Source organism: Mesoplodon mirus (genome assembly GCF_964341445.2).
Source record: "Mesoplodon mirus genome assembly, chromosome: 9".
NCBI lineage: Eukaryota > Metazoa > Chordata > Mammalia > Artiodactyla > Ziphiidae > Mesoplodon > Mesoplodon mirus.
Genome location: NC_138985.1, coordinates 60,067,773 through 60,093,229, shown reverse-complemented (window position 1 = coordinate 60,093,229; position 25,457 = coordinate 60,067,773). Strand labels below are relative to the sequence as shown.

The 25,457-nt window shown below is 39.4% G+C and overlaps 1 protein-coding gene across 1 annotated transcript in view; it reads right to left on the bottom strand.

The window, feature by feature from the left end:
* MTERF1 (mitochondrial transcription termination factor 1) overlaps nucleotides 1-25,457 on the bottom strand; it is a 462,335-nt gene that overhangs the window by 318,043 nt on the left and 118,835 nt on the right. Inside the window, exon 4 of the transcript XR_014294933.1 lies at nucleotides 12,857-12,969. The gene's annotated coding sequence lies outside the window, so the exon portion shown is untranslated. The remainder of the gene's footprint in view (nucleotides 1-12,856; nucleotides 12,970-25,457) is intronic.

Below are 25,457 nucleotides of genomic sequence, written 5' to 3'. Positions count from 1 at the left end.
CATGGAACATTCTCCAGGACAGATCATATCTTGAGTCACAAATCAAGCCTTGGTAAAATTGAAATCGTATCAAGTATCTTTTCTAATCACAACACTGTGAGACTAGATATCAAGTAAAGGAAAAAAAACTGTAAAAAAATACAAACACATGGAGGCTAAACAATATGCTACTAAATAACCAAGGGATCAAAGAGGAAATAAAAAAATACCTAGAAACAAATGACAATGAAAACATGACAGCCCAAAACCTATGGGATGCAGCAAAAGCAGTTCTAAGAGGGAAATTTATAGCAATACAATCCTACCTCAAGAAACAAGACACATCTCAAATAAACAACTTAACCTTACACCTAAAGAACTTAGGGAAAGAAGAACAAGAAAACCCCAAAGTTAGCAGAAGGAAAGAAATCATAAAGATCAGATCAGAAATAAATGAAAAAGAAATGAAGGAAACAATAGCAAAGATCAATAAAACTAAAAGCTGGTTCTTCGAGAAGATAAACAAAATTGATAAACCATTAGCCAGACTCATCAAGAAAAAAAGGGAGAGCTCGACCTGCTCCTCGGAGGCCACAGTCTCTGGCCTCACATCAGCCTGCTGTGGCTGACCGTGCCCAGCTTGGTTCTACTAACTCAGCTCAACCTGCTGCAGTTAGTTCATCCCAGCCAGGTCCTGCCAAACCAGCTCAGCCAACTGTGACCAACACAACCCAACCGGGTTGAACCGACCATACCCAGCCTAGTGTCCCTCAGTCTGCTGCACTTAGGCCTGCACCCTACAAAACTTCATCTTGCACTTCTCTCCAGCGGGAGCCTGTTCCCCCTGCTGTGACTAAGTGCCAGTCCCCACCCTAGCTCCAAACCCCATTTCTACTCCAAGACTTCAGCAAGCAATGAATTCCATGGAGGGAACGCAATGTTCCTGAGCCAGTAATGTCAAAGTACATCAAACAAGAGCAGAGGCCAGAGCAGGAGGCCATGAAGAGGCGGGCTCAACAAGAACATGAGAATGCTGCCAAATACACCTCTTTGGGGAAACTGCAATTTTTCATTGAGAGGGAAAAAGAAATAGAAATTGCTGACTACTGTGGATATGTAAAGTAAGAGCTGCTAGGATTGTTGGTGCCACCTTGGGTACCAGCTGTTCTTCCATATATAGACAAGACAGGTATAAATTTCTCTATTTATTTTGACATATTTTAAAACAATAAAACTCAATAAATAAATGTAATAGAATAGATGAGTAATAAACCTTTTGAATTTTGAAGAAAAAAGGGAGAAGACTCAAATCAACAGAATTAGAAATGAAATAGGAGAAGTAACAACTGACACTGCAGAAATACAAATGATCATGAGAGATTACTACAAGCGACTATATGCCAATAAAATGGACAACCTGGAAGAAATGGACACATTCTTAGAAAAGCACAACCTTCTGAGACTGAACCAGGAAGAAATAGAAAATATAAACACACCAATCAAAAGCACTGAAATTGAAACTGTGATTAAAAATCTTCCAACAAACAAAAGCCCAGGACCAGATATCTTCACAGGTGAATTCTATCAAACATTTAGAGAAGAGCTAACACCTATCCTTCTCAAACTCTTCCAAAATATAGCAGAGGGAGGAACACTCCCAAACTCATTCTACGAGGTCACCAACACCCTGATACCAAAACCAGACAAAGATGTCACAAAAAAGAAAACTACAGGCCAATATCACTGATGAACACAGATGCAAAAATCCTCAGCAAATACTAGCAAACAGAATCCAGCAGCACAGTAAAGGGATCATATACCATAATCAAGTGGGGTTTATCCCAGGAATGCAAGAATTCTTCAGTATATGCAAATCAATCAAAGTGATATACCATATTAACAAACTGAAGGATATAAACCATATGATAATCTGAATAGATGCAGAAAAAGCTTTCCACAAAATTAATCACCCATTTATGATAACACTCTCCAGAAAGCAGGCATAGAGGGAACCTACCTCAACATAATAAAAGCCATATATGACAAATCCACAGCCAACCTCATTCTCAATGGTGAAAAACTGAAACCATTCCCTCTAAGATCAGGAACAAGACAAGGTTTCCCACTCTCACCACTATTATTCAACATAGTTCTGGAAGTTTTAGCCACAGCAATCAGAGAAGAAAAAGAAATAAAAGGAATCCAAATCAGAAAAGAAGAGGTAAAGCTGTCACTGTTTGCAGATGACATGATACTATACATAGAGAATCCTAAAGATGCTACCAGAAAACTACTAGAGCTAATCAATGAATCTGGTACAGTAGCAGGATACAAAATTAATGCACAGAAATCCCTTGCATCCCTATACACTAATGATGAAAAATCTGAAAGAGAAATTAAGGAAACACTCCCATTTACCACTGCAACAAAAAGAATAAAATATCTCAGAATAAGCCTACCTAAGGAGAAAAAACACCTATATGCAGAAAACTATAAGACACTGATAAAAGAAATTAAAGATGATACAAATAGATGGAGAGATATATTATGTTCTTGGATTAGAAGAATCAACATTGTGAAAATGACTATACTACCCAAAGCAATGTACAGATTCATTGCAATCCCTAGCAAACTACCAATGGCATTTTTCACAGAACTAGTACAAAAAATTTCTCAATTTGTATGGAAACACAAAAGACACCGAATAGCCAAAGCAATCTTGAGAAAGAAAAACAGAGCTGGAGGAATCAGGCTCCCTGACTTCAGACTATACTACAAAGCTACAGTAATCAAGACTGTATGGTACTGGCACAAAAACAGAAATATAGATCAATGGAACAGCGTAGAAAGCCCAGAGATACACCCACGCACATATGGTCACCTTATCTTTGACAAAGGAGGCAAGAATATACAATGGAAAAAAGACCGCTTCTTCAATAAGTGGTGCTGGGCAAACTGGACAGCTACATGTAAAAGAATGAAATTAGAACACATCTTAACAGCATACAAAAATAAACTCAAAATGAATTAAAAACCTAAATGTAAGGCCAGACACTATAAAACTCTTAGAGGAAAACATAGATCGACAGTCTATGACTTAAATCACAGCAAGATCCTTTTTGACCCACCTCCTGGAGACATGGAAATAAAAACAAAAATAAACAAATGGGACCTAATGAAACTTAAAAGCTTCTGCACAGCAAAGGAAACCATAAACAAGATGAAAAGACAACCCTCAGAAAGGGAGAAAACATTAGCAAATGAAGCAACTGACAAAGGATTAATCTCCAAAATATACAAGCAGCTCATGCAGCTCAATGTCAAAAAAACAAACAACCCAATCCAAAAATGGGCAGAGGACCTAAATTGACATTTCTCCAAAGAAGATAAACAGATTGCCACCAAACACATGAAAGAATGCTCAACATCACTAATCATTAGAGAAATGCAAATCAAAACTACAATGAGGTATCACCTCACACCTCACAGAATGGCATCAAAAAATCTACAAACAGTAAATGCCGGAGAGAGTGTGGGGAAAAGTGAACCCTCCTGCACTGTTGGTGGCAATGTAAGCTGATACAGCCACTATGGAGAACAGTATGGAGGTTCCTTAAAAAACTAAAAGTAGAACTACCATATGACCCAACAATCCCACTACTGGGCATATACCCTGAGAAAACCTTAATTCAAAAAGAGTCATGGGGCTTCCCTGGTGGCACAGTGGTTGAGAGTCTGCCTGCCGATGCAGGGGACACAGGTTCGTGCCCCGGTCCGGGAAGATCCCACACGCCGCAGAGCAGGTAGGCCCGTGAGCCATGGCTGCTGAGCCTGCGCGTCTGGAGCCTGTGCTCCACAACGGGAGAGGGCACAACAGTGAGAGGCCCGCGCACTGCAAAAAAGAAAAAAAAAAAGAGTCATGTACCACAATGTTCATTGCAGCGCTATTTACAATAGCCAGGACATGGAAGCAACCTAAGTGTCCCTCGACATATTAATGGATAAAGAAGATGTGGCACATATATACAATGGAATATTACTCAGCCATAGAAAGAAGTGAAATTGAGTTATTTGTAGTAAGGTGGATGGACCTCTAGTCTGTCATACAGAGTGAAGTAAGTCAGAAAGAGAAAAACAAATATCGTACGCTAACATATATATATGGAATCTAAAAAAAAATGGTTCTGAAGAACCTAGGGATAGGACAGGAATAAAGACACAGATGTAGAGAATGGACTTGAGAACGCGGGGAGGAAGAAGAGTAAGCTGGGATGAAGTGAGAGAGTGGCATGGACATATATACACTACCAAATGTAAAACAGATAGCTAGTGGAAGCAGCCGCATAGCACACGGAGATCTGCTCGGTGCTTTGTGACCACCTAGAGGGGTGAGATAGGGAGGGTGGGAGGGAGACGCATAGGGAGGGCATATGGGGATATATGTATACGTATAGCTGATTCACTGTTATAAAGGAGAAACTAACACAGCATTGTAAAGCAATTATACTCCAATAAAGACGTTTAAAAAAAAAAAAAAGAAGAAGCACACAAGGCCTATATCATGTTTTATTAAGGGGCTTAGCAATGGTGCCACAGCATGCTCCGGTGGATAATCTTTTGACATATGACCACGAGCAAAATGTTTAACTTCCGTAAGCCTCAGCTTGCTCATCAGTAAGATCAGGCTAAAAATCATGCAAGCCTTGTATGCATCATGAGGAATCAACAAGTTAATAAAAATCAAGCACTTAATCTGGTACAGAGGAGGAACTGAATAAATATTAGATACACTGTTGTAAGAGGCAGGGTTGAAGGAAGAATCAAAGTAAGAGAGCCAAGCTGATGGGTTTTTTTTTTTCCTGATTATCTTCCTCCAAGAACTGACCAGCAGCAGAGTAATGGGAACATTTTTCAGAACACAGTGCAGAAAAATCTCTAGTATAATATAAGAATGTTGATGTAAACTGGAACTTCACTCCATATTAGAGAGATAGTAAGCCTAGGGGTTAAAAGCATGTACTCAAGCTAAACAGCATGGGTTCAAATCCCATCTCCCCTACTTTTTAGCCAAAAATTTTAAGCAACTTAACTTCTCTGTTTCATTTTCCTCCTCCATAAAAGGGGATAATAATAGTATCTAACTCACAGGGTTGTTGTGAAAATGAATTGATTTAATATTTGGAAATCACTTACCACAGTGTCTGGGCATGTACTATAATGCATTAGGTATTATTATTATTATGTTACAAAACCATCTTGCAAACCATCCAGGATATATTTATACCGGAAGCACCCAAAGAAACTTAAAGAACTAATTTTACTTCTAACACCATCCAGAATCACAGATTCTGATCATGGGATTATACCGAGGCACCAGCATATAAATCTATTGCTCCAACTCTACTCTTAAGAATAACTCAAAGAGTAATTCACTGGATTTTTTTTTTTTTTTTTTTTTTTTTTTTTTGCGGTATGCGGGCCTCTCATTGTTGTGGCCTCTCCTGTTGCGGAGCACAGGCTCCGGACGCGCAGGCTCAGCGGCCATGGCTCACGGGCCCAGCTGCTCCGCGGCATGTGGGATCTTCCCGCACCGGGGCACAAACCTGTGTCCCCTGCATCGGCAGGCGGACTCTCAACCACTGCGCCACCAGGGAAGCCCGCACTGGAATTTTTTAAATGCCTGATTCTGAAAAGCACTGGATGACCCGAAGATAACAGTGTGGAAATAGAACTTCATTCACACCTACGGTTGGAGTTAGTGCTTGTCAACTTCTCTTCATCCTGAGGCAATCCTGGTAGACTGTTGGAAATACAGCAGGGAGGACCTTCTATTTAGTAGAAAGTAGATTTTAATCATCTTTTTTGGTTTTGTTATTGTGAAATCATAGCATTTTTAGGGAGTGATGCACTAGTCCAATCATTTTACAGATGAGAAAACCGAGGTCTACAAAGGTAGTGACAGCCAACATGGAGCTGGTAAATAATGAAGACCAGAGGGGATAATATTTTAAGACCATTAGACCTCCTTCTCTAGTTATCAGAGAGAGCTCCAACTTCACACTATAAATCTGATTAACTGGATCCATATTTTATAAATAAGGAGCTTAAATTATAGCAGTATTTCACCCAGTTGAACTTCAGATTACTTCAGATGAAAGTAATGTGTCTTTTTGGATATCAGACTCTTGCTTAAAAATTTATATACTTTAAAATTCCTGTTGCAGAGAACATAAATAGTATACTGAGTTTGATCAGTCAGTGAAAAATTAATCTCAAGGGGTAAATGTTTCATCTTCCAGGGCATCGGAGAACTAAATAACAAGCAATTTACTAAATTCCATCCTGGCCCTGAAATCTTCTGTTTATGTAATTTGGATGTGTAGCTTACCTATAGAGGCTGGTCACTCCTTGTCACTCCTTGCAGGACCACCTCTCCTGAATATAATCATCACAATATATCACCATATGCATTCACTGTGATTCAGATATGCAAACTATAGATGTTTTTTTAACCTAATGTTCAGAGTTAATTATATCTCTTAGCTCATGCTATACCATCATTTAACCTCATAAGGCCTATGTCATGTTTTATTAATTTTTATTGTTTTCCCCTTAACTTCTCATCATAACTTCCATTCCCCTTGTTGCGAGAGGCATCCACACAAATGTTTATAAGACATAAATGTATTTAGGTATGTTTGTATCTTTGAGAAATATGTAATACTGTTTATGTTGTAGGTGTTTAATTTATATACATCTAACTGTGCTATAGAACAATTTTTTTCTTTTTTCATTCAACATATGTTTTTAAGATCTATCCATGTTGCTTTATGTACATCTAGATAATTAATTCTGAGTGGTATGCAGAATTCCACTACATATGTATATCCTATAATTCACTAATTCATTCCCCTCACTTACCACCAACTTTGTCTTCCCAAATAAACATACTTATACATGTTCCCTTACAGTCCCATGTCAGAGTGGCTCTAGAGTGTATACTCAGGAGTGGGAATCTTAGTGTATATGACCAGATTTCTCTAAGCCAGATAACTCCCCAGAATAGCTGTATCAAGTTAGACTTCCACTAACAGGGAAAGATGGTTTCCCAAATCCCTCAGCAATAGTTGGTATTATCTGACTTTCTGATGTTCATCTATCTAATAGGTGGTAGAATGCTTTTGGACCTATTCTAGCCTACCAGTTCTCTCAAATGTTTGCACCTTCCCCCTTTGGTTCATGAGGACTTCTGGATCCTGTACATGCCTTGTACAGGCCCTGGGCAACTAGAAATACTATCTCAGGACCATCTACATAGACTCTTCCTCACAATCCTGCTCTACTGTTTCCACATCACAGAGGGCCATGCTGACCTCATAACTTTTCTTACGGGCTTTCATTCTCCCCTCAGGAGAGAGGGGAATTCCAGGTTCTCCTAAAACCTTTCTGGATGTTTCTACCCATCCTATGGAAGTTTTCATGCATGGAGCCCATACACAAATGCTGAGTTCTTGCCCTTTTCCCTCCCTCCTTCTCTCTCTTCCTTCCTTCTTTCCTTTCTCTCTTCTCCCTCTGCCTCCTAGAATTTGAAGGGTTTTCAACTTCTCCCTTTTGACTGACAAGACCTGTCTCCCTTTCTTATCTTGCCCACCCCCTAGTTGACATTCTCTCTGTTCTTCCCTGGGGCAATAACAGAGGAAAGGCGATGGCGGTGGAGTGGGGGGACTATATTACCACAAGGGGAAAATATATCGGAGAATCTTGAAAAGTATTGTCTGCATGCACTTACCATTCCATATGAATAACACTTTAACCATTGCAAAGTACTTTTACATATCATTTGACCCTCTCAAAAACCTAGATAGAGAAGTTGTCAGTATTTATAGACAAAAATAGAAACCAAGACTGAGAAAAGTGAAAGAATTTTGTGCAGTAATAAGATAGATGACTGACAGACAAACTATCTTAGAAGAATGCATATATCTTTTACAATTTTTTTCCCTAAGAATATCAGAAAACCTTTTTTGAAATAGCAAAATCTCTTCATTTTCTCTTTTGTAGATCTGGTCATCTGAGCCAAAAGGAAACTCTAACACAAAAATAAAGACTGTTTTATCTCTGTTTTGCAGCAAAAACTTGTGCATGTTCTTAAACACCTGCAAGAAACTCTGGGTTCTTATTCCTTTGTCAGCAATTCTTTTATGATTAAAATTCTAAAATTAAAAAATATTCTAGGGCTTCCCTGGTGGCGCAGTGGTTGAGAGTCTGCCTGCCGATGCAGGGGACACGTTCGTGCCCCGGTCTGGGAAGATGCCACATGCCGCAGAGCGGCTAGGCCCGTGAGCCATGGCCACTAAGCCTGTGCATCCGGAGCCTGTGCTCCACAACGGGAGAGGTCACAACAGTGAGAGGCCCACATACCGCCAAAAAAAAAAAAAAATCTAAAATATGATCATCACTGTTACACTTAGACCCATACAGGAAACTGTTCATTTTTTCAGTCTATATTGTACTTACTAAATCAGGTCTTACTCTGACAAAGGTTATGGACTTGATTAGTTTTGTGAAATAATCATTTTAAATGCCTAATTCTTTGAATATAGACCTATACACACAGTTTATTTTAATTGTGTAATTGTGCCCACTTTTCAGTAATTTAAGCTTCAAATTTTTACGTTTTAAAATCTGGAAAAGCAACATATTTTTCCATCTATTTCTATAAAAATTTTCTAAGTATGGTTGGAGGACACTTTTTTTTTTCTTTTTGCAGTACGTGGGCCTCTCACTGTTGTGGCCTCTCCTGTTGCGGAGCACAGGCTCCAGACGCGCAGGCTCAGCGGCCATGGCTCACAGGCCCAGCCGCTCCGTGGCATGTGGGATCTTCCCAGACTGGGGCACGAACCCGTGTCCCCTGCATCGGCAGGCAGACTCTCAACCACTGTGCCACCAGGGAAGCCCTGGAGGACACTTTTTTATATCCCAAGTGAGCATTTTCTGCCAGATGGTTAACAAAGACCATCTCAGCTTGAAGGGAAGCAGACTGGGTTAGTGAAAAGAGACAGACCTGGTTATAAATCCTAGTTTTCTACAACCTACCAATTGTGTGGCTTTAGGCAAATGACTTAATTCCCAAACTACTTTTCTCATTTATAATACAGGATCATCATGAACACCACTGGTTGTACTCCAGAAAATCTATAGTAAAAATACTGCAGAGAATATCTCACCTTTGAAATGAACAACAGAAATAGTCTTTTGGTGTGCCTTGTTGTCCAAACATGTGTCTTGGTTTTGCCCTTTGCACACAGCAGGAACCTACTCTGCTAGAGAAAGAGGCATCATCTACTTGAGCCTAAAGTGTAAGCAGTTAACACAACAGCAAACGTCATTTAGATGAATTGTCTCAATCGAATAAAACTATACTGGGGGCACAGTCTCATTCCCCTCTACTCTCTGGGTATTTCTTGCCTACATGATACACCCTTTGAAGTCAGGGAGAACGTCTCATATGGATGAGATACCTAGAGAGTAAAGAAATATGAGAGGAAAAACTAGGCCTGTATTGTGTTTTGTTTTGTTTGCCGTGCGCGGGCCTCTCACCGTTGTGGCCTCTCCCGTTGCGGAGCACAGGCTCCGGACGCGCAGGCCCAGTGGCCATGGCTCACGAGCCCAGCCGCTCTGCGGCATGTGGGATCTTCCCAGACCGGGGCACGAACGCGTGTCCCCTGCATCAGCAGGCGGACTCTCAACCACTGCGCCACCAGGGAAGCCCCCTATATTGTGTTTTTAAGGGATAAGCAGGAATTTAATACAGACGTTGTTTCTTATAGGACTAAGAACTGCTTTTTTAGAGTCATCCAAAAGAGCAAAAGCCAAAGACCTCATGTAAACCTTATGCAACATGGCCTTTCCTTATGCAAACATATTAAAATGTTTCAGAATTGCTTTTGTCCAAAACTTATACAACGCATCCTCTCTAGGGGAAAAACAAAAAATCCTACTCTCTGTAAACTGAGTAGTCCAAACAATATCTCACTTTTATTCCAAGAAAATAGGAATAGCCAAATCCAGGATAATAATTAACAAAAATAAAAGCTTCCCTCAACAACTGTCCACACTCCTGCCCAGCTCCAGAGCACAGGGTGAAGAGGAAAGATAACAAAGCCTTAGCTGGATTTAAAACAGTGTACAGAAACATTTAAAGCTTCTTCTCTTCCAGTACAGAAAGCAGTTGGCAGGAAAGGGACCCAAGCCCAATATATATAGTCAAGTGCAAAGTCCTTCTTGAAGGTCTTCAGAATACAGAACATTCTCCAAAACCCCCTGGGGCACCCTACTAAAAAATGTTGAGACATAAAGCCTACCTTCAGAACACTACCAGTTTTCCCCCTTGGGCTCTATCCTCTCAACATCTCAGCTCTATCAGGATATAAGCAGCATACTATAAACCTGCCTGGAAAACCCATTAATTTCCAACCAAATTCAGACTGGGCTGTGCCACAGCTACAAGGCAATATATTAGGTTACACCTGATGAACTATGCCTCCCTCTTATAAATGGGCCAAGTGTTCCTCAATTTAGATCCAGGAGATCACTGAGTTTATAACAAAGTGCAGTGCGTGGGAAGAGAATAAAGGCCAAGATCCAAAATGGGTATTAGGACAGGGTGGCTAAGGTGGCTGGAAAATATAGATCAGTAGGACGATGGAGTGATAACTGATGAGGAAGAAAAAGCAAGAGATTAAATGATATTGTCATGGCAATTATGATTGAGGAAAGGAATCTCCCTTTAAATAAGAGTTTGCAAATGTTGCATTACTTTCAAGTCTCAAAAGAAAGAAAATGATCACAACAGCTATCATTTAGTTTTCACTACCATGTGCCAGGTGCTGTTCCAAAATGCATTACATAGATAGTTGTCCCTTGTATCCATGGGGGTATTAGTTCCAGGACCCTAAAGATACCAAAATCTGTGGATTCTCTAGTTCCTTGTAAAACACGGTGCAGTACAGTTGGCCTACTTCAGCAGATGTGGAAACCTAAGATAGGAGAGCCAGCAGTATTAACTTACTTAATCCCCACCACAACCCCGGCAGTGTTGTTATTTATTATTGTCAGGCCCCTTTTTCAGAGGAGGAAAATGAGGCACGGAGAGGTGAAAGTCACACAGCTAGTAAATGGCAGAACCAGGAGAAAAACTCAGATAGTCGAGCTTAGAGCCCACTCACTTTACCACTCCACATACTTTCTTTCAACAGAGAAAGCTAGGGGCCTATAATTCTTGGCTTAGCCCATATATTAATAACTCATGCTTGTGTCTGGGTCTCCTGGTTACCACTAGGAAGGAAGGACCCCAGGGTAGCACGGTGGTCCTCTCTAACCTCTCAGCTTCTGAACATCACCCCATCACCACACACAGTAGGAAACAAGCTCTCTTTCAGGCCAGAGTGAGTATAAGGTATGGTTTATGAAAGGGTCCTATTTGGTCCTTTCTGTTTGACCCCCTATTAAGTTCCCATAAAGCTTCCTGGTGAAAGAAAAGCTTCCTTAATAAGAAATTCTCCATGAGGGCAAACCTGTCATTCTCTCGGGCCAAATTGTCATGGAAACTTTTATAAAGAGGAGCCTAACACTCAAGTCTTCAGGCTGCAAAAGAATCCATGCAGTTGTTCTTTTGTAAAATTATACAGATTTATTCATTGCAACAAGTGAGGCAATGACACAAGTTCCTTTTACTGATGAACGGAATTGGAACCTAATGAGAACAGTCAGAATTTCATTTGTCAAATCTCATGCTAACCCTCATACTGCAGTCCTCAAACAACCCTAACAATGCATTTTAAAAACAATAATCACTAGACCAGAATTATAAAATAATTGTGAATTGAAAAAAAAATGCATAGCTTTTAAAAATAATGCTCAGACATCTTAGTGTAAACAATAACAGGGTCTTTTCTTCTAAAGCAGGAGTCAGCAAACTATAGCCCTTGGGCCAAATTTGGCTCACTGCCTGTTTTTATACAACCCAGAGCTAAAAATGGTTTTTACATTTTTAAATTGTTGGGAAAAAAATCAACGGAAGAACATGTTAAAATCATATGAAATATAATATTTAATACCTAAAGTTTTATTGGAACACAGAAACTTACTGTGTTCATTTACTTACTGTCTATGGCTGCTTTCACACTACAAACGCACAAAGCCTAAAATATTTATTATCTGGCTCTTCACAGAAAAAGTTTGCCGACCCCTTTCTAAAGTGATAAATGATAAACATATTGCCCTGACAAATTTCTCACGATCTAATTATCACAACTGTAGTTTTTAATCGTTAGAAAACAGTGAAGCATTCTGTGACCTATCCCAGTAATTAATTTCTAAAACCCTATTCTAAATAGACATTGCAGTCTATTATTCGCCCTCATGATAAGTTTCGATCCCTTAATTGTTTCAAGGGGTGTGTTTTCTCTTACACTGAAACAATGTCTGACTGATACAAACCAGGGCCTGAGTGAAGCAAAGCAGAAAACATCCCATGAACACACATACACTCACTTGGCAGAAACATTTTGCGCTAAGCTTGAACCAAAACAAAGCCAGTAAAGACAGAGCACGTGGGCTTCTGTTCCTACTGCTTGTTTATTCCAAAATCCTCAAATCCACAGAAATTTTTTGTGCAGCTTTTCATTAAGCATTTCAAAAGGAAAACAGGGTACCAGGCTTCTTTTGAAACTGTACGGTTTGTTGGTGGTATTGTTTATGACTACTCTTTGACGGTGGCTAAGTATTGCATTGATATTTCTCTTTAAAAGGAATGATCTGTCATAGGATTTGATTGTCTTGTCATCCTTTTACATACATATTTGTAATGTCTTACCGTCTGCAGATCCAATATGATTCTCATCTGCGCTGCTCCCCAAACACATGCCTCTAGAATTCTTCCAAATCTGGCATCATCATTGACTTCAAAAGTCGCTCCCTAAGCAAAGGCTTTGGAGAAAGACACAAAACAGACTCACCAATTATTATAATTCAGGCATCTCCTAGGACTTTATAAATGTGCTATAATAAATTAAGTATGTTATGTCCTGAGTTACATAAAACTTTTATTTGTATTCAAACGCTAAACTAAGCGGCAACTTCTCCATGGGAGGTACTGGCAAGAAAGAATTCCCCCCTCCCCCGACTAAGGACCTGGGAGTCTGTGATCCAGTCCCAGGTCCTCTCTGTAGCCATGCCATAAAATGGGCATTGGAGCAAATGTTCTACTCTTATGTCAATTTCACATTGTTCAAATATGTTTTAAAGTTTTGCAGAATTCTCTGGAGACATCTGTCTTCTGATCTTAATCAGAAAATTATTCATGACTCATAGATCCCAAAGACTCCTTTAAACAAGCTGGGGAAACTGCGGAAGCTCAATCAACATCTCTAAAAGCTGTTCTAAAAACATCTTTACAATCAAATGCAGTATCTTTCCCAAACAAAATGAAAAATTTTTATCTCTGACTCACATTGAACCACTTCAAGAGATATTGTTTATTTTAGCCCACAAATATATTAGTTAATTTTTACAAGCAGTTTTCAAAAGAAACAGGCCAGCAAGAAAATCTACTTAGCCAACAAAGATTTTCACGGTTCTACTGAATAACTCATGCCTCAGTTTGTCTTTGCTAGTCGTTACTAACTCAATCTGAGTCAAGGAAGAGAAATATCTCTCTACCACAAAACCAGATTTTTTGTTAAAAATTGAGCCAAAGGGAATAAAGAAAAAGTGGGGGGAGGCAGCACATATTTAATTAGGCCTAGGCTTGTTGCCTGATTTTCATTAGGCCCCTGCCTGATTCTTATTTGGCCCACTCTAAGTACTTTTAGGCCACTGGGCACAAAGGCCAGTGCTTATTTTCATGGTTGTTTCAATTCATCAAGAAAATCCTTTGAAAGATGAAAGAAACTCCACATTTTTTCACCTGTTGTTCTTTCTTGTGTGCCTGTCACTTCACTAGCCAAACTTGCTTCAAGCCAAACCAAATGCTTTCCAAACCTCTACAGCAGGCCTTTGAAGATCTGAAGTTAAGTATTTTCTTATGCTCACCAGTATAGCTTCCAAATAAGGAATAAAAAAATAATAACGTAGTTCTTAAGCTATTTTTTTAATACCAGAAATGCAAAAGCACATTCCAGTATGTGCAAAAAAGCAAAATTCCTCTTCCCCAAGTTTTAGAAGTCATGTGCCAAATACACCTGATGTTCATTACCACACCCACAGCACATTGCTTATGTATGACAAAGTTCCTGCAAAGACCATATGCTGTTTTTATTATTACCACTTCACAAGTTTTCCCAGGATCACTAGAAAAAGTATTTTATAAGACCCGCCCACCGAGTAGGCTCATCTTGCTACACTGATGAAATTTGGTTTGCTATTTACTTGATCAGCAATAAACATCTCTCCTTATTTCCAACAGCACAGCAATTAGGACACTGATCTGTCACCATGAACTTCAAGTTTTGGCTTTCATCAAAAGAAAAGGAATTTACCAAGAAGAAAAAACACACCTCTACCTTCAAGCTAAAATAGTTCTGTCTTCTAAACAATATGCACTTTCACACAGCTCCAGCAAACCTTCATCAAGCAGCTTACAAAGGAGATACTAAGAGAAGTACAAAATAGACCCTAGTGTTAAGTACTGGTTTAGCTGACAGAGATGCAAACAAGCGAAAACTGATATTGGAAAGCAGAAAATACAACCTAGTTGATATAAGAGGAAATGAGGCTTCACTGATCTGTTGATTCGCTTTAAGGGAGTGAAAAATAGACAAGACAAAACTACTGCACATAGAGGATATATCTACACTTCCAGAAACTTTTATAAGAGTTTACACCAAAGGCTTTATTTTAAAGTTATGAAGTTTGCATTAAATACTTATTCTTAGAAAACCAACTAAAAACCAAAGAACAAAGTAGAGGCAATTCCCTAGATGGAGCTTATTTAGCATAGTCAGAGATTATCTAAGATATGATAATAATGATAATAATCATCATCATTATCATCATCATCACCAAATACTTGCCATGTCCCAGGCACTGTACTAGGCACTTCACATACATTAACTTCAATACTCTCAATATCATTAGGTAATGATACCTAATCACTAGGTAGGTAACATTATCTCAATTTTACAGAATAACCAAGGCTCAGAGATGTTAAATAACTTGGCCAAAGGCTCAATGCTAGCGAATAATGGTAAACTAAGAGCAATTAGTTAAAGCACTATTCAGCAATAACTTGATTTCTCTGAAGTTTATACAGTGACAAAATCATTTAATTATCTATAAGTGTTTTCTTATCACAAGTACTTATTTCTGTAAGATACAGCAAATAAGAAAGAATCCATTGCTTCCTCACCCCAGGAATTTGTCATGGATCTATTCTCCAATCCTGCTCACTCTTGATGTTTACCAAATGTGAGTAATGGTAATTCATTCAATGAAAATTTTTGAGCACCCACTACAGACCAGGCAGTATAGGACTATCCTAAACTTGATTGTGGAAAGAAATGAAAGAATTTATCCCTATCAACCAGAATGTTTCATCTGCAGCTAGGGTTTGCTCAGGCCTCATAAGCCTATGGGAATAAATGAGATTGCATTAATCGGCCAAACCAGATTTCATGGCTTTCCTCCTCAACTTATCAGGACATACCCATCAATCAAGCTCTGTCCAAGTAACACTGGTAAATCCCTGGGGGCATCCCACCTGTGCTAAGGAACAAAACTTGTCACATACCACGTGGCTTCTGATTCCTCCTGTTCTTTTCCAGCACTCTCCACGGACATTGTTGGAACTGGAAGTCCTCTCTCTCTTCATTGCATTACATGATTTTAGAGGGGTCCCTAAGTTATCTTGCTTGTACCTCCATGTCCAACAGTTTTAGCACAAAACTCTTTTCATTCTCATTTATAGCTTTCACCTCAACTCTCTGAAGGACTGCGACATGATCTAAAGGGAGGTCAGAGACAAACTTGAGTCATAGACACCACACCATTCTCAGAATGGCCTCTCTCCTCTGATGACTAAGGCTTGTTACTTGATCAAGCTGTCACCCCTAGCTTCCTCATCCCTTATAATAATTACCTCCCAGGATGATCTTCAGTCTTCTGACAGGCCCTGCCCACAGGTAATTTAACAAGCCCAGAACATGGCTGAACCTATACAGAAGGCACTGTGTAGGCTTATGGCCACGTTCTAACATCCACCCCTCTCCCCACACAAACACATGACTTACCAGGAAATAAGGACCTTGGGGTGGGGGTGGGGGTGGAGGGTACTGAAGCCCCTGCTTTCTTATATGGCTTGTTGGGAGATTTGGGGGGGCAGGAAGGACAGAGTGTACTTTCAGGTATACTCCAGTAGGCCCCAAGAGACAATGATCAGGGTCAATCCAAGAACAGCTGATGTAAAATTATAAGAATAAATTAAGTTCTGGCAGGATGGCTCTAAAATGGGGATTTAGGGGATAAGCAGTAATTAGCCACAAAAAGCCCAAAGCACTAAAGATCTGTTTTTATGGTACCTAACAGAGTGAGCTATAACTTTAGAGAACGTAAGTCCAGCTTCCACAAATCTGAAAACTAGGCTTCAGCAACAGACAGTTGGTGTCTTGCCAATATCCCCTTAACACATTCCTGTAGATATGGTTGCCTATATTACTGGTGGATAGTTCCTTTCACGAGGCAATGGGTTCCTACTTCAAGTGTCTGTGTCTCTTTGACCTTGGACTTCCTCTGCCTGTAGGAGCATGATCTGCCCACTCTCAGGGTAAGCCAGATTAGTGGCTAGTTCATTCCTCTAGAACCAACCCTTCACACATCAGCAGCAGAAGATGGTGGATAAATGCCTTAGCTTCCTTGTCCCTTGCTGTGACTACACAGTCTATCTTATAGTGTCCCTGGCAGGACTGAGTCCCAGGTTCCCACAGGTATCCATACCTGAAAGCACTCTGTATGACTTTCCACCCATCTCTGTCTTATATACCTACTCCCTCTTGGTGCATCCTGAGACCACTTCAAAAATAAACTACCTACCCCCAGATCCTTGTCTCAGGACCTGATTTAGAGAAAACTCAAACTAAAACATCTTCTTTCAGATAAGAATTCCCTCAGATACAAATTAAGCCATTACGTTTATGCACAAGAAAGCAGAGTTTTGAAGGGAAAAAAAAAACAAAAACTAATGTCAGAGGCTTGAGGACCCTACCTTTACCTACTTTTACCCAGCTTCATCAGTGGGCAAGTGACTTGTGTCCAAGACTAAAGGAGATAGAAAAGCATCTGTGCAGGAGTGCCTTTCACAGATCCAAGCTTAAGTTTGTCAGGAAGGGTAAAGGGAGAGAAGGAGGAATCTCTTTGCTTCTCCATTTCATCTTCTCTTTCAGGGAGCATGATCTAGAATCTTCCAACTGAGGCAGGAAGAAGAGGGAAATGGAAAATCCATCCCTGAGAGGTTCCTTGTCACTCTAGACAGGTAGCATATAGGACCTGTGTTAGTCGGCTCAGGCTGCCATAACAAAATACCACAGGCTGAGTGGCTTAAGCAACAGAAATTTATTTTTTCACAGTTCTGAAGGCTAGAAGTTCAAGATCAAGGTACCATCAGGTTTGGCTTCTGCAGCCTCTCTCCTTGGCTTGCAGATGGCCATCTTCTTGCTGTATCCTCACATCTTTCTTCTACGTGTGTGGTATCCCTTTATGTGTCCAAATTTCTTCTTCTTATAAGAACACCAGTCAGACTGGATTAGGGCCCACACTAATGGCCTCATTTTAACTTAATCACTTTTTAAAGGCCCTATCTCCAAATACACCAAATACAGTCAAAGCCTGAGGTACTGACGGATTAGGACTTCAACATATGAACTTGGGGGGACACAATTCAGCCCATAACAGGGCCCCAGAGCTGGGGTTACACTTTTCCTGGATTATGTCCTATAGACAATCATTGCACAGAAAACCTTTCTAAATTTTCTACATTGTGTGTTAAACACTCCTGTTTTACCAGATGGCAGATATGATTCAATTCAATCTCTAAAGAATGAAACATGTATTAAGTACCTAGAGAATAGCCTTTATTGTGTTAGGTGCCACAGAGCCTATGAAAACTATACATGAGACAGGTCAGGTGAAGAGACAGGTCATCTGTGAGGAATGATATTAGATAATAAAAAATGGATAAGACTGTATAAAGACATGCTAAATTACATGGTATGGATCTTATGAAAAAGCTGAAGAAGTCAGGTTAAAACTCATGGAGGGAGGGAGCCTTTGGAGAACCAGAACCATTCAGAATAATAGTAGGCAAGAAGGATAAAAATCCCTACACTTGGGAAACATTGAGGAGACCAGTCTGACTAGCCTAGATTTATGTGGGCAGGTGAAGGTTAGGTAGTCAGAGTGGGCCCTGAGCCTAGGGGGCCCTAAGTGTCAGGTAAAGAAATGAGTGAAATAAAAAGAGGCAGGTGAACTTGAGAATCGGCGAGTGTAAAAAAAACAAAAACAAAAAGAAGCTCGTTAACATAAAATTTCATGATGCCAAGTATTGTCTGGGAAATAAATCTTGGAGCAATCACATATCATTCCATGAAAGCATCATTCAATGCTACTGCAAATAAAAGACTCACAAAATTATGGACATCTCTAAGAAGAGCATTACAAACAAATCTGGGCATTACTAAAACAAAACTTTTAATTTTAAGTCAAACTATAGCAATTTTGAATCCACTGAGTATAGTAACCACATCTTCAAAAAATCATTATTATGCAATATTGAGTGTCTGTGGGACAGTCATCACCCAGCTGGGAATCTGGGGGAATGGAAATAAAGGAAAATGTGTTACAAAGTCAAAGATTAATAATTTGCAATCCCTGGCTTCAAAGAACTCAAAGTCTGTGGATGAAAATAATAATAATAATAATAATTTAAAATAATCCAAATGTATTAAGTGTTGTCACTGAGTGCCATCACCATGGAGGAAGGAGCATTTCAGTAAATATTTATTGAATAAATGAGTGAACTCTGTCAGTGGAAGCTATACGTGTGGTAAATTTTTAAAGATGAGCAGGCCTTCACCAGAAGAAGGAATGAGGGTCATTCCAGGCAGAGGGAATAACAATAACATATAATTAGAAAAGATAGAATATACGAACAATCTAGAAATCACTAGTTCTTAAATTGGGCTGCACATTGGAATTACCTAGGAATTTTTTTTTTTTTTTTTTTTTGCCGTACGCGGGCCTCTCACTGTTGTGGCCTCTCCCGTTGCAGAGCACAGGCTCCAGACGCGCAGGCTCAGCGGCCATGGCTCACGGGACCAGCCGCTCCGCGGCATGTGGGATCTTCCCGGACTGGGGCACGAATCCGTGTCCCCTGCATCGGCAGGCGGACTCTCAACCACTGTGCCACCAGGGAAGCCCCAGAAATTTTTTTTTAAGTGTTGCCTGGGTCACACCCCCAGAAACTTTGACTGAACTGGTATGGGACAAGGCCTAGATACTAGAATTTTTTAACTTGTCCATATTCTAATATGCAGCAAAGTTTAAGAACCACTACTGGACCAGCCTGCAACCTTACTTAACTCTGCCTTGTTGCTTTTTTCCCCCAACAATACTCACTAAATCTTTCAGTAAGTCACAAAAACCGAGCATGATAAGTTTCAACAAATTCACTGGGGCTCTTTTTGTCCTGTGTTGTCTATCCTCTTCTCAATGGAAATTAGATGACCCTAAATAAGTCCCATGATGATGACAGGTCGCCATAGAAATTAAACAAAAGAGATGATTGGGTATTTTCAGTCCAGTCCCATACCCTACCATGTGCCCAAAGCTGTGCCAGAGAACCTTACAGGGGAATAAAGACACAGCTTCCACCTTCCTTCTCTCACTTCTAGCCCATGCCCTCTGCTCCTGTAGTTCTGAGACTTGTATTGTAACAAGGTCTTATAAACTGTATGGAGGGAGAACCTCCCTATTTGCCATGGAGTTTACAAAATGATTCCCCTGGGGACCACAGTAGCAAAGTTAACATGACATACAATTTTAGAAAAGGAAGAACTAGGTTGCTTGTGGGTAGTACAGAAATTATTAGTGGCACTGTCCACACGGAGATAGGAATTCTGCTTCCAACACCACTTCTCCTTTGTGCCTTTATGGACAGCTTAAAGAGGGAGGATGGTTTGTGCCTGGAGGGACCTATTTTGGCAGAACACACAAAAAAAGATTTCTTCTTAAGGGAGACTTAAATGAGTATCTTTCTGTTTATAACATTTAGCATTCATTCCTTTTTCAGGACATAGAATTTTCATGTGTGTCACTATGACATTCCAACAAAGGACAAAGGGGAAGGAGTATTAGTCCATGTGACATTCAAAAAGCTAACCTTTATCAACTACTTCTGAAGGTCATTCCTCCGATGATTTGGGAGTTAGCTGCACAAGGCCAAGAGCCCTGGCACACTGAATGAGGATGCAGCAAAATCAGGGGCTAGGACTGCCTTTTGGCATGCTCACTGCAGTTTCTTTCTTTCATTCATTCATTCCATTACTGAGTACCTACTCTGTAATGTGCATTTTGCTAGGACACTGTAGAGCAATGTTTCCAGATCCGTCTGATGACAAAATCTCTTTGGACTCTTGCTAAAAAGACAGGTTTCCAGGTCCCACTACAGTCTCCCTGAATCAGAATGTTCAGGAGGAAGGTCATGGGAATCTGTATTTTTAACAAGCACCCCAGTGACTCTTATATGAATAGTTTGGAATGGTTGGTCCCTGCACTTGGTGAACTCTAAGGCCTCACTGTTCTGTGAATCTAGCTGATGCAGGTCCTTTCTAGTTGGATTTCTAGACGAAATGATGTTTTCTCTATCAGCAATTTCTAGATCTCCATGTTCCATGAAATGCCAAGCCCACCCACAATTCCTTAAAAAGTCAGTAACAGTGCATATTTAGCCATGTAAGTCACCATCTTTCTTTCTTACATTATTTCCTTTTTTCCATAACCAAATTTTTCAATACCAAGAGACAGTCCAACCAACTCATTAAATGTGAGTATCATTACAGGTTTTTCCAATGTAACCTTGTTTTTTAACAAAATACAACTTTCATGTATTGCATTACATGGGTGGGTGAGGTCAGCTGGAGTCCTGTGGAACGAGATGGAATTCGGAAAGTGTTCTGAAGTTCTTTAAAGACTGAAAACCTCTGTTCTATACCTGAACTGCCCATAGCTTCAGGGAGCCCTAGTGGAACTCCTGTTTTGCAGACCCACAGCCCATGACCCACAGTCATGCTTGATGCATCTACTCCCGGCCACTCAAATTTAGAAGGCCAAAAATTTTTGTCAATTGTCTTGGGTGGCAACAAATTATGACTTTACTCAGCAAGTTGCTGTCTCTTGAAGGCTGCCTGCTGAGAGTAATGATCAAGTGCTGGCATCACACAGGCCACAAGGTGACGAGGGAATGTGCTGGGAGAGATTAGAATGCATCTCCTGCGACTGTTTTCCTCTTATAAACTGGGGTCTCAGCAGCTGCAAATGTTCTCATTTGTTGTCTTTTTTTCCCAAAGGCCGTTTTGTCTTATCTGATGTTGAAACTCTGCCCCACAGCTTTGAACACTGAAGCACAGGAATGAGAAATCAGCTGGAAGTTTGTTCGTGTCTCTTGCTATGCTTGACATTTCTACACTGATAAGGTACAGCTAAATATTGACTTTTTGGTTAAGTTCAGATTAGGTGTCTGGTCCATGAGCATTGATTGTGAACCATTATCTTTCTTCTCCTTTTGGCCCTGAGTTCTCTTACAAAAACAGAAAGGACAAAAGGGAAAAACTGTTGCCTGAAGTGTTGTCATTAATTACCTGAAGGTCTTTTCTGAGCTGTGATAAAAATTGTCATTAACTTTTGAGATATGGGGGCAATTTTGTTGAAGATAGTGTTGGTGAACATTAAGATATATTAAAAATCATACTTTTATACCTGTAGGTTATTCACATATATCTTCAAATTTATCCATTGAAGAAAATGCCACCCTATTACCAATATAAGTGCACAAACCAGGTAACTGGCTGACTTGCTAAATATATATCACTGCCATACTAAAATCAATAAGTGAAGATCTCTGTGCTCAATTTAGCCAACACAGACTCAATCTGGTGGATTAAGCTTCCTTTTATAATTCTGCTTGGAATAGAACAGTTAAGAGAATTTCAAACAGTTAAAAGAATCTCAAATCTGCATTGTCTCCCAAAGGAGACTGTAAATTCCTTGAAAGCAGGATGATCCTTGATTGATTTCTCAAAATGCAACATTCCTAGTCCTCTGAAAAGTATTTTCTTGTTACTCTACCAACTTAAATAATTAAATCCTATCAGAATGCTCTCTGAGTCAAATGCTTAGCCAAATCAACAGTTACTGGAAGCCATAAAGAGTCAAGGCCATAAAGAGTCAACTCCCTGGGAACAGGGAGTTTACAATTTATTTAGAAAGAAGGTAATACAGGGACTTCCCTAGCAGTCCAGTGGTTAAGACTTCACCTTCCAATGCAGGGGGTGCGGGTTCAATCCCTGATCAGGGAGCTAAGATCCCACACGCCACACCGCCAAAAAAACAAAACATGAAACAGAAGCAATATTGTAACAAATTCAGTAAAGACTTTTAAAATGGTCCACATCAAAAAAAAAAAAAAGAAGGTAATACAGAATTATTTACTAAAATAATGGTAGCAAAGGAAAAATCATTGAGTTCACAGGAAAGAACCCTCAGTGTAGGCTAGAATGGTAATTGAAGCCTTTATGGACAGATTAGCCCAGGGTCCTGGAAGATTTCCCTAGATGAAGAACAGAGGCATTCTAGGTTTTCTGTAAGACAGGACATTCTTATTGCACCCCACCACCAATATTAAAATATTTTATGTAAAGAAAATGTTGTTTTAAGACCCAGGTTACTGGCTTGATTGTTGGTTTTTAAGAAAAAAAAAACAGGCATTATTATCTTTGTTATTGCTTTGGTAAAGCATACATGAACCATATTATATTGCTTATATTTGTTTTTGACCTGCGGAAGCTGCAATTTCACATGATTCAACCACACACATATACATGTGCACAAGTATACACAAACGGACACACAAATATACATATGTTCAAGGTAAAACTTCTCACCTTTATTTGAGCAAAATTCCCTAACTGTGCTAATTTTTAGTTGTATTAACATTTAACAGGCAAGTAATAAATTCTCAATAAAGCCAATTCTATCAACACTGTTAATATGTATGACTATAAAGTCTGTTCTCAGTATCTATATAATGACCCTGAATTGCCAAAAAGAATATTTGATGATTCGAGTTGTGAATAATGAAACAAAGATTTTGATTCATATTCAGATGGGCAGTTGTATTAGCCCCTCATCCCTAGATATCCATACCAGCAATCCACCAGCAATCAGGAATGAAAGAAATTGGAGGTCTTGAGTCATCTCTCCACTGAATTTGCCATCCACATGACAAAGGCACAAACAGATATGAGAGTTTCAGCTAATGAACATAAGATAAAATAAAATAAAATAGTAAAATAGACCATTGTTGCATATCTGGACCTCTGAGGAAAGGGAAGCACAGGGAAGTCTGGTAATGAGGTAAGCATTATAGAAGGAAGGACAGCGCAGCAAATTTTTCCTGGTCTTCTCTATAACAAAGGGGAGCCCATTTTGAGCTTCACACAGGGTACAATTCCAAACTAGGCAAACCAAGGAAAAAGACTTCAAAGATTTCTACATGTAACTCAGCCATCTGGGTAACTACATGCCCTAAAAAATCAGCCTATTCCAGAAACCATGTTAGTACTAGTTCATGATCCACCTTGGGCTCTAAATCTATGTTAGATCAGTTTCTCAAACTGGGGTTGGCTGACCCATTTGGGGAGATTTGCATATTCTCACTGGAATATATTCTTAAGAATTTATTAACTTGGGGTATTCATTTCACTGATAATCTAAAGTAAGCATATTCTAAATCATCTGAGTGACCACCTAATAACCAAATGCCTCCTCAAAGACCCAGTTTGTCTTTATGTTTGCAATCAGATTGGTGCTAAGTAGTCCCACTTTACTTGTCTTCAGCTAATTAACAATGTACAGAGGTAGACTTCAGAAGTAAATGAGGCTTTTGGACCAACTGTGGGCCATATGACTTCACAGTGTGCTGGAGGAACAAAGGTGTTTCAGTGATTCAGAAAGAAGAGTGGTGAGAGAGTTGCATCATTTTTTGACACCTAGTGGGAAAGGCAGACCAAGCCCAAGAGTAAAGAGCCATAATCGCTAATACTGTGTATCATGTTAAACTGTTTAGGTTAACTTAAAGTTTTTTGGTTTTGCAGAGGAGAGAGCTGTATGTAATTTTTACATTTGCTTTGATAAGAGCTACAAGCTATAAGAACTGAAAGTTTAAGAAATTTATTCCTAGTTTTAGTTTGTACATATTTAAGGAGCATTTGAAATTAAAGAATTTAAATCAACAAGGTGTAATACAGGAATTTTTAAGGGGTGCATAAAATATGAACAGTTTTAAATGTATGAAAAGATCCTCCTCATCACTCATAATATGAGATATGAAAATTAAAACCATAATGAGATACCCTTTGCCACCTTATATAAAATTGCAAACCTTTTCACATACACACTACTCTCAACTGCTCTGCTTACATTTTTCCACAGCATTTTCACTAACATATTTGTATTTTGTTTATCTTATCATGTTTATTGTCTACCTTTTCCCCCACTGCACCTCCAGAATGCTTCATGCAGTCATATTCACGGTATCTGTAGATAGGAAACTAAAGATGCCTAGAATGGTACGTGGCACATAATAGACACTGGATTATTTGCTGAATGAATGAATGAATGAATGAAGACCTATGATCTAGCAATTTCCTTTCTAGGTGTATACCCTAGAGAAACTCTCTCACTTGTGTACAGAGAAACATGAGCAAGGCAGTATTGTTTGCCATATTAGGAAATTGGAAAAATCCTAAATGTCCTCAGTAAGGGGATGAAATACACTGTGGTGTGATCATATGAGGGAATTTAGCAATTAACATGAATTAAATTTATTTACATGGATAAAAATCAAAAGCATTGCTGGCAAAAAAAAAATTGCAGACAGATACATGTAGTAATATACAAAAGCCCAGACAGAAAATTTCACATCAGAGTAAAGATAACCTGAGGACAGGGAGGAGATGGAAGGAATAGGAAGGCTAAAAGGAAGGCTTTGCTTATATTGTAACCTTTATTACTTTAAAATTCTTCATCTGAAGAAAAAATGGCAAATATTAATATATGTTAAATTTGAGTAATAAGTACATAGGTGCATATTATATTTTTCTCTGTATTTTTCTAATGCTTAAAATGTTTCCTAATTTTTAAAAAGCATT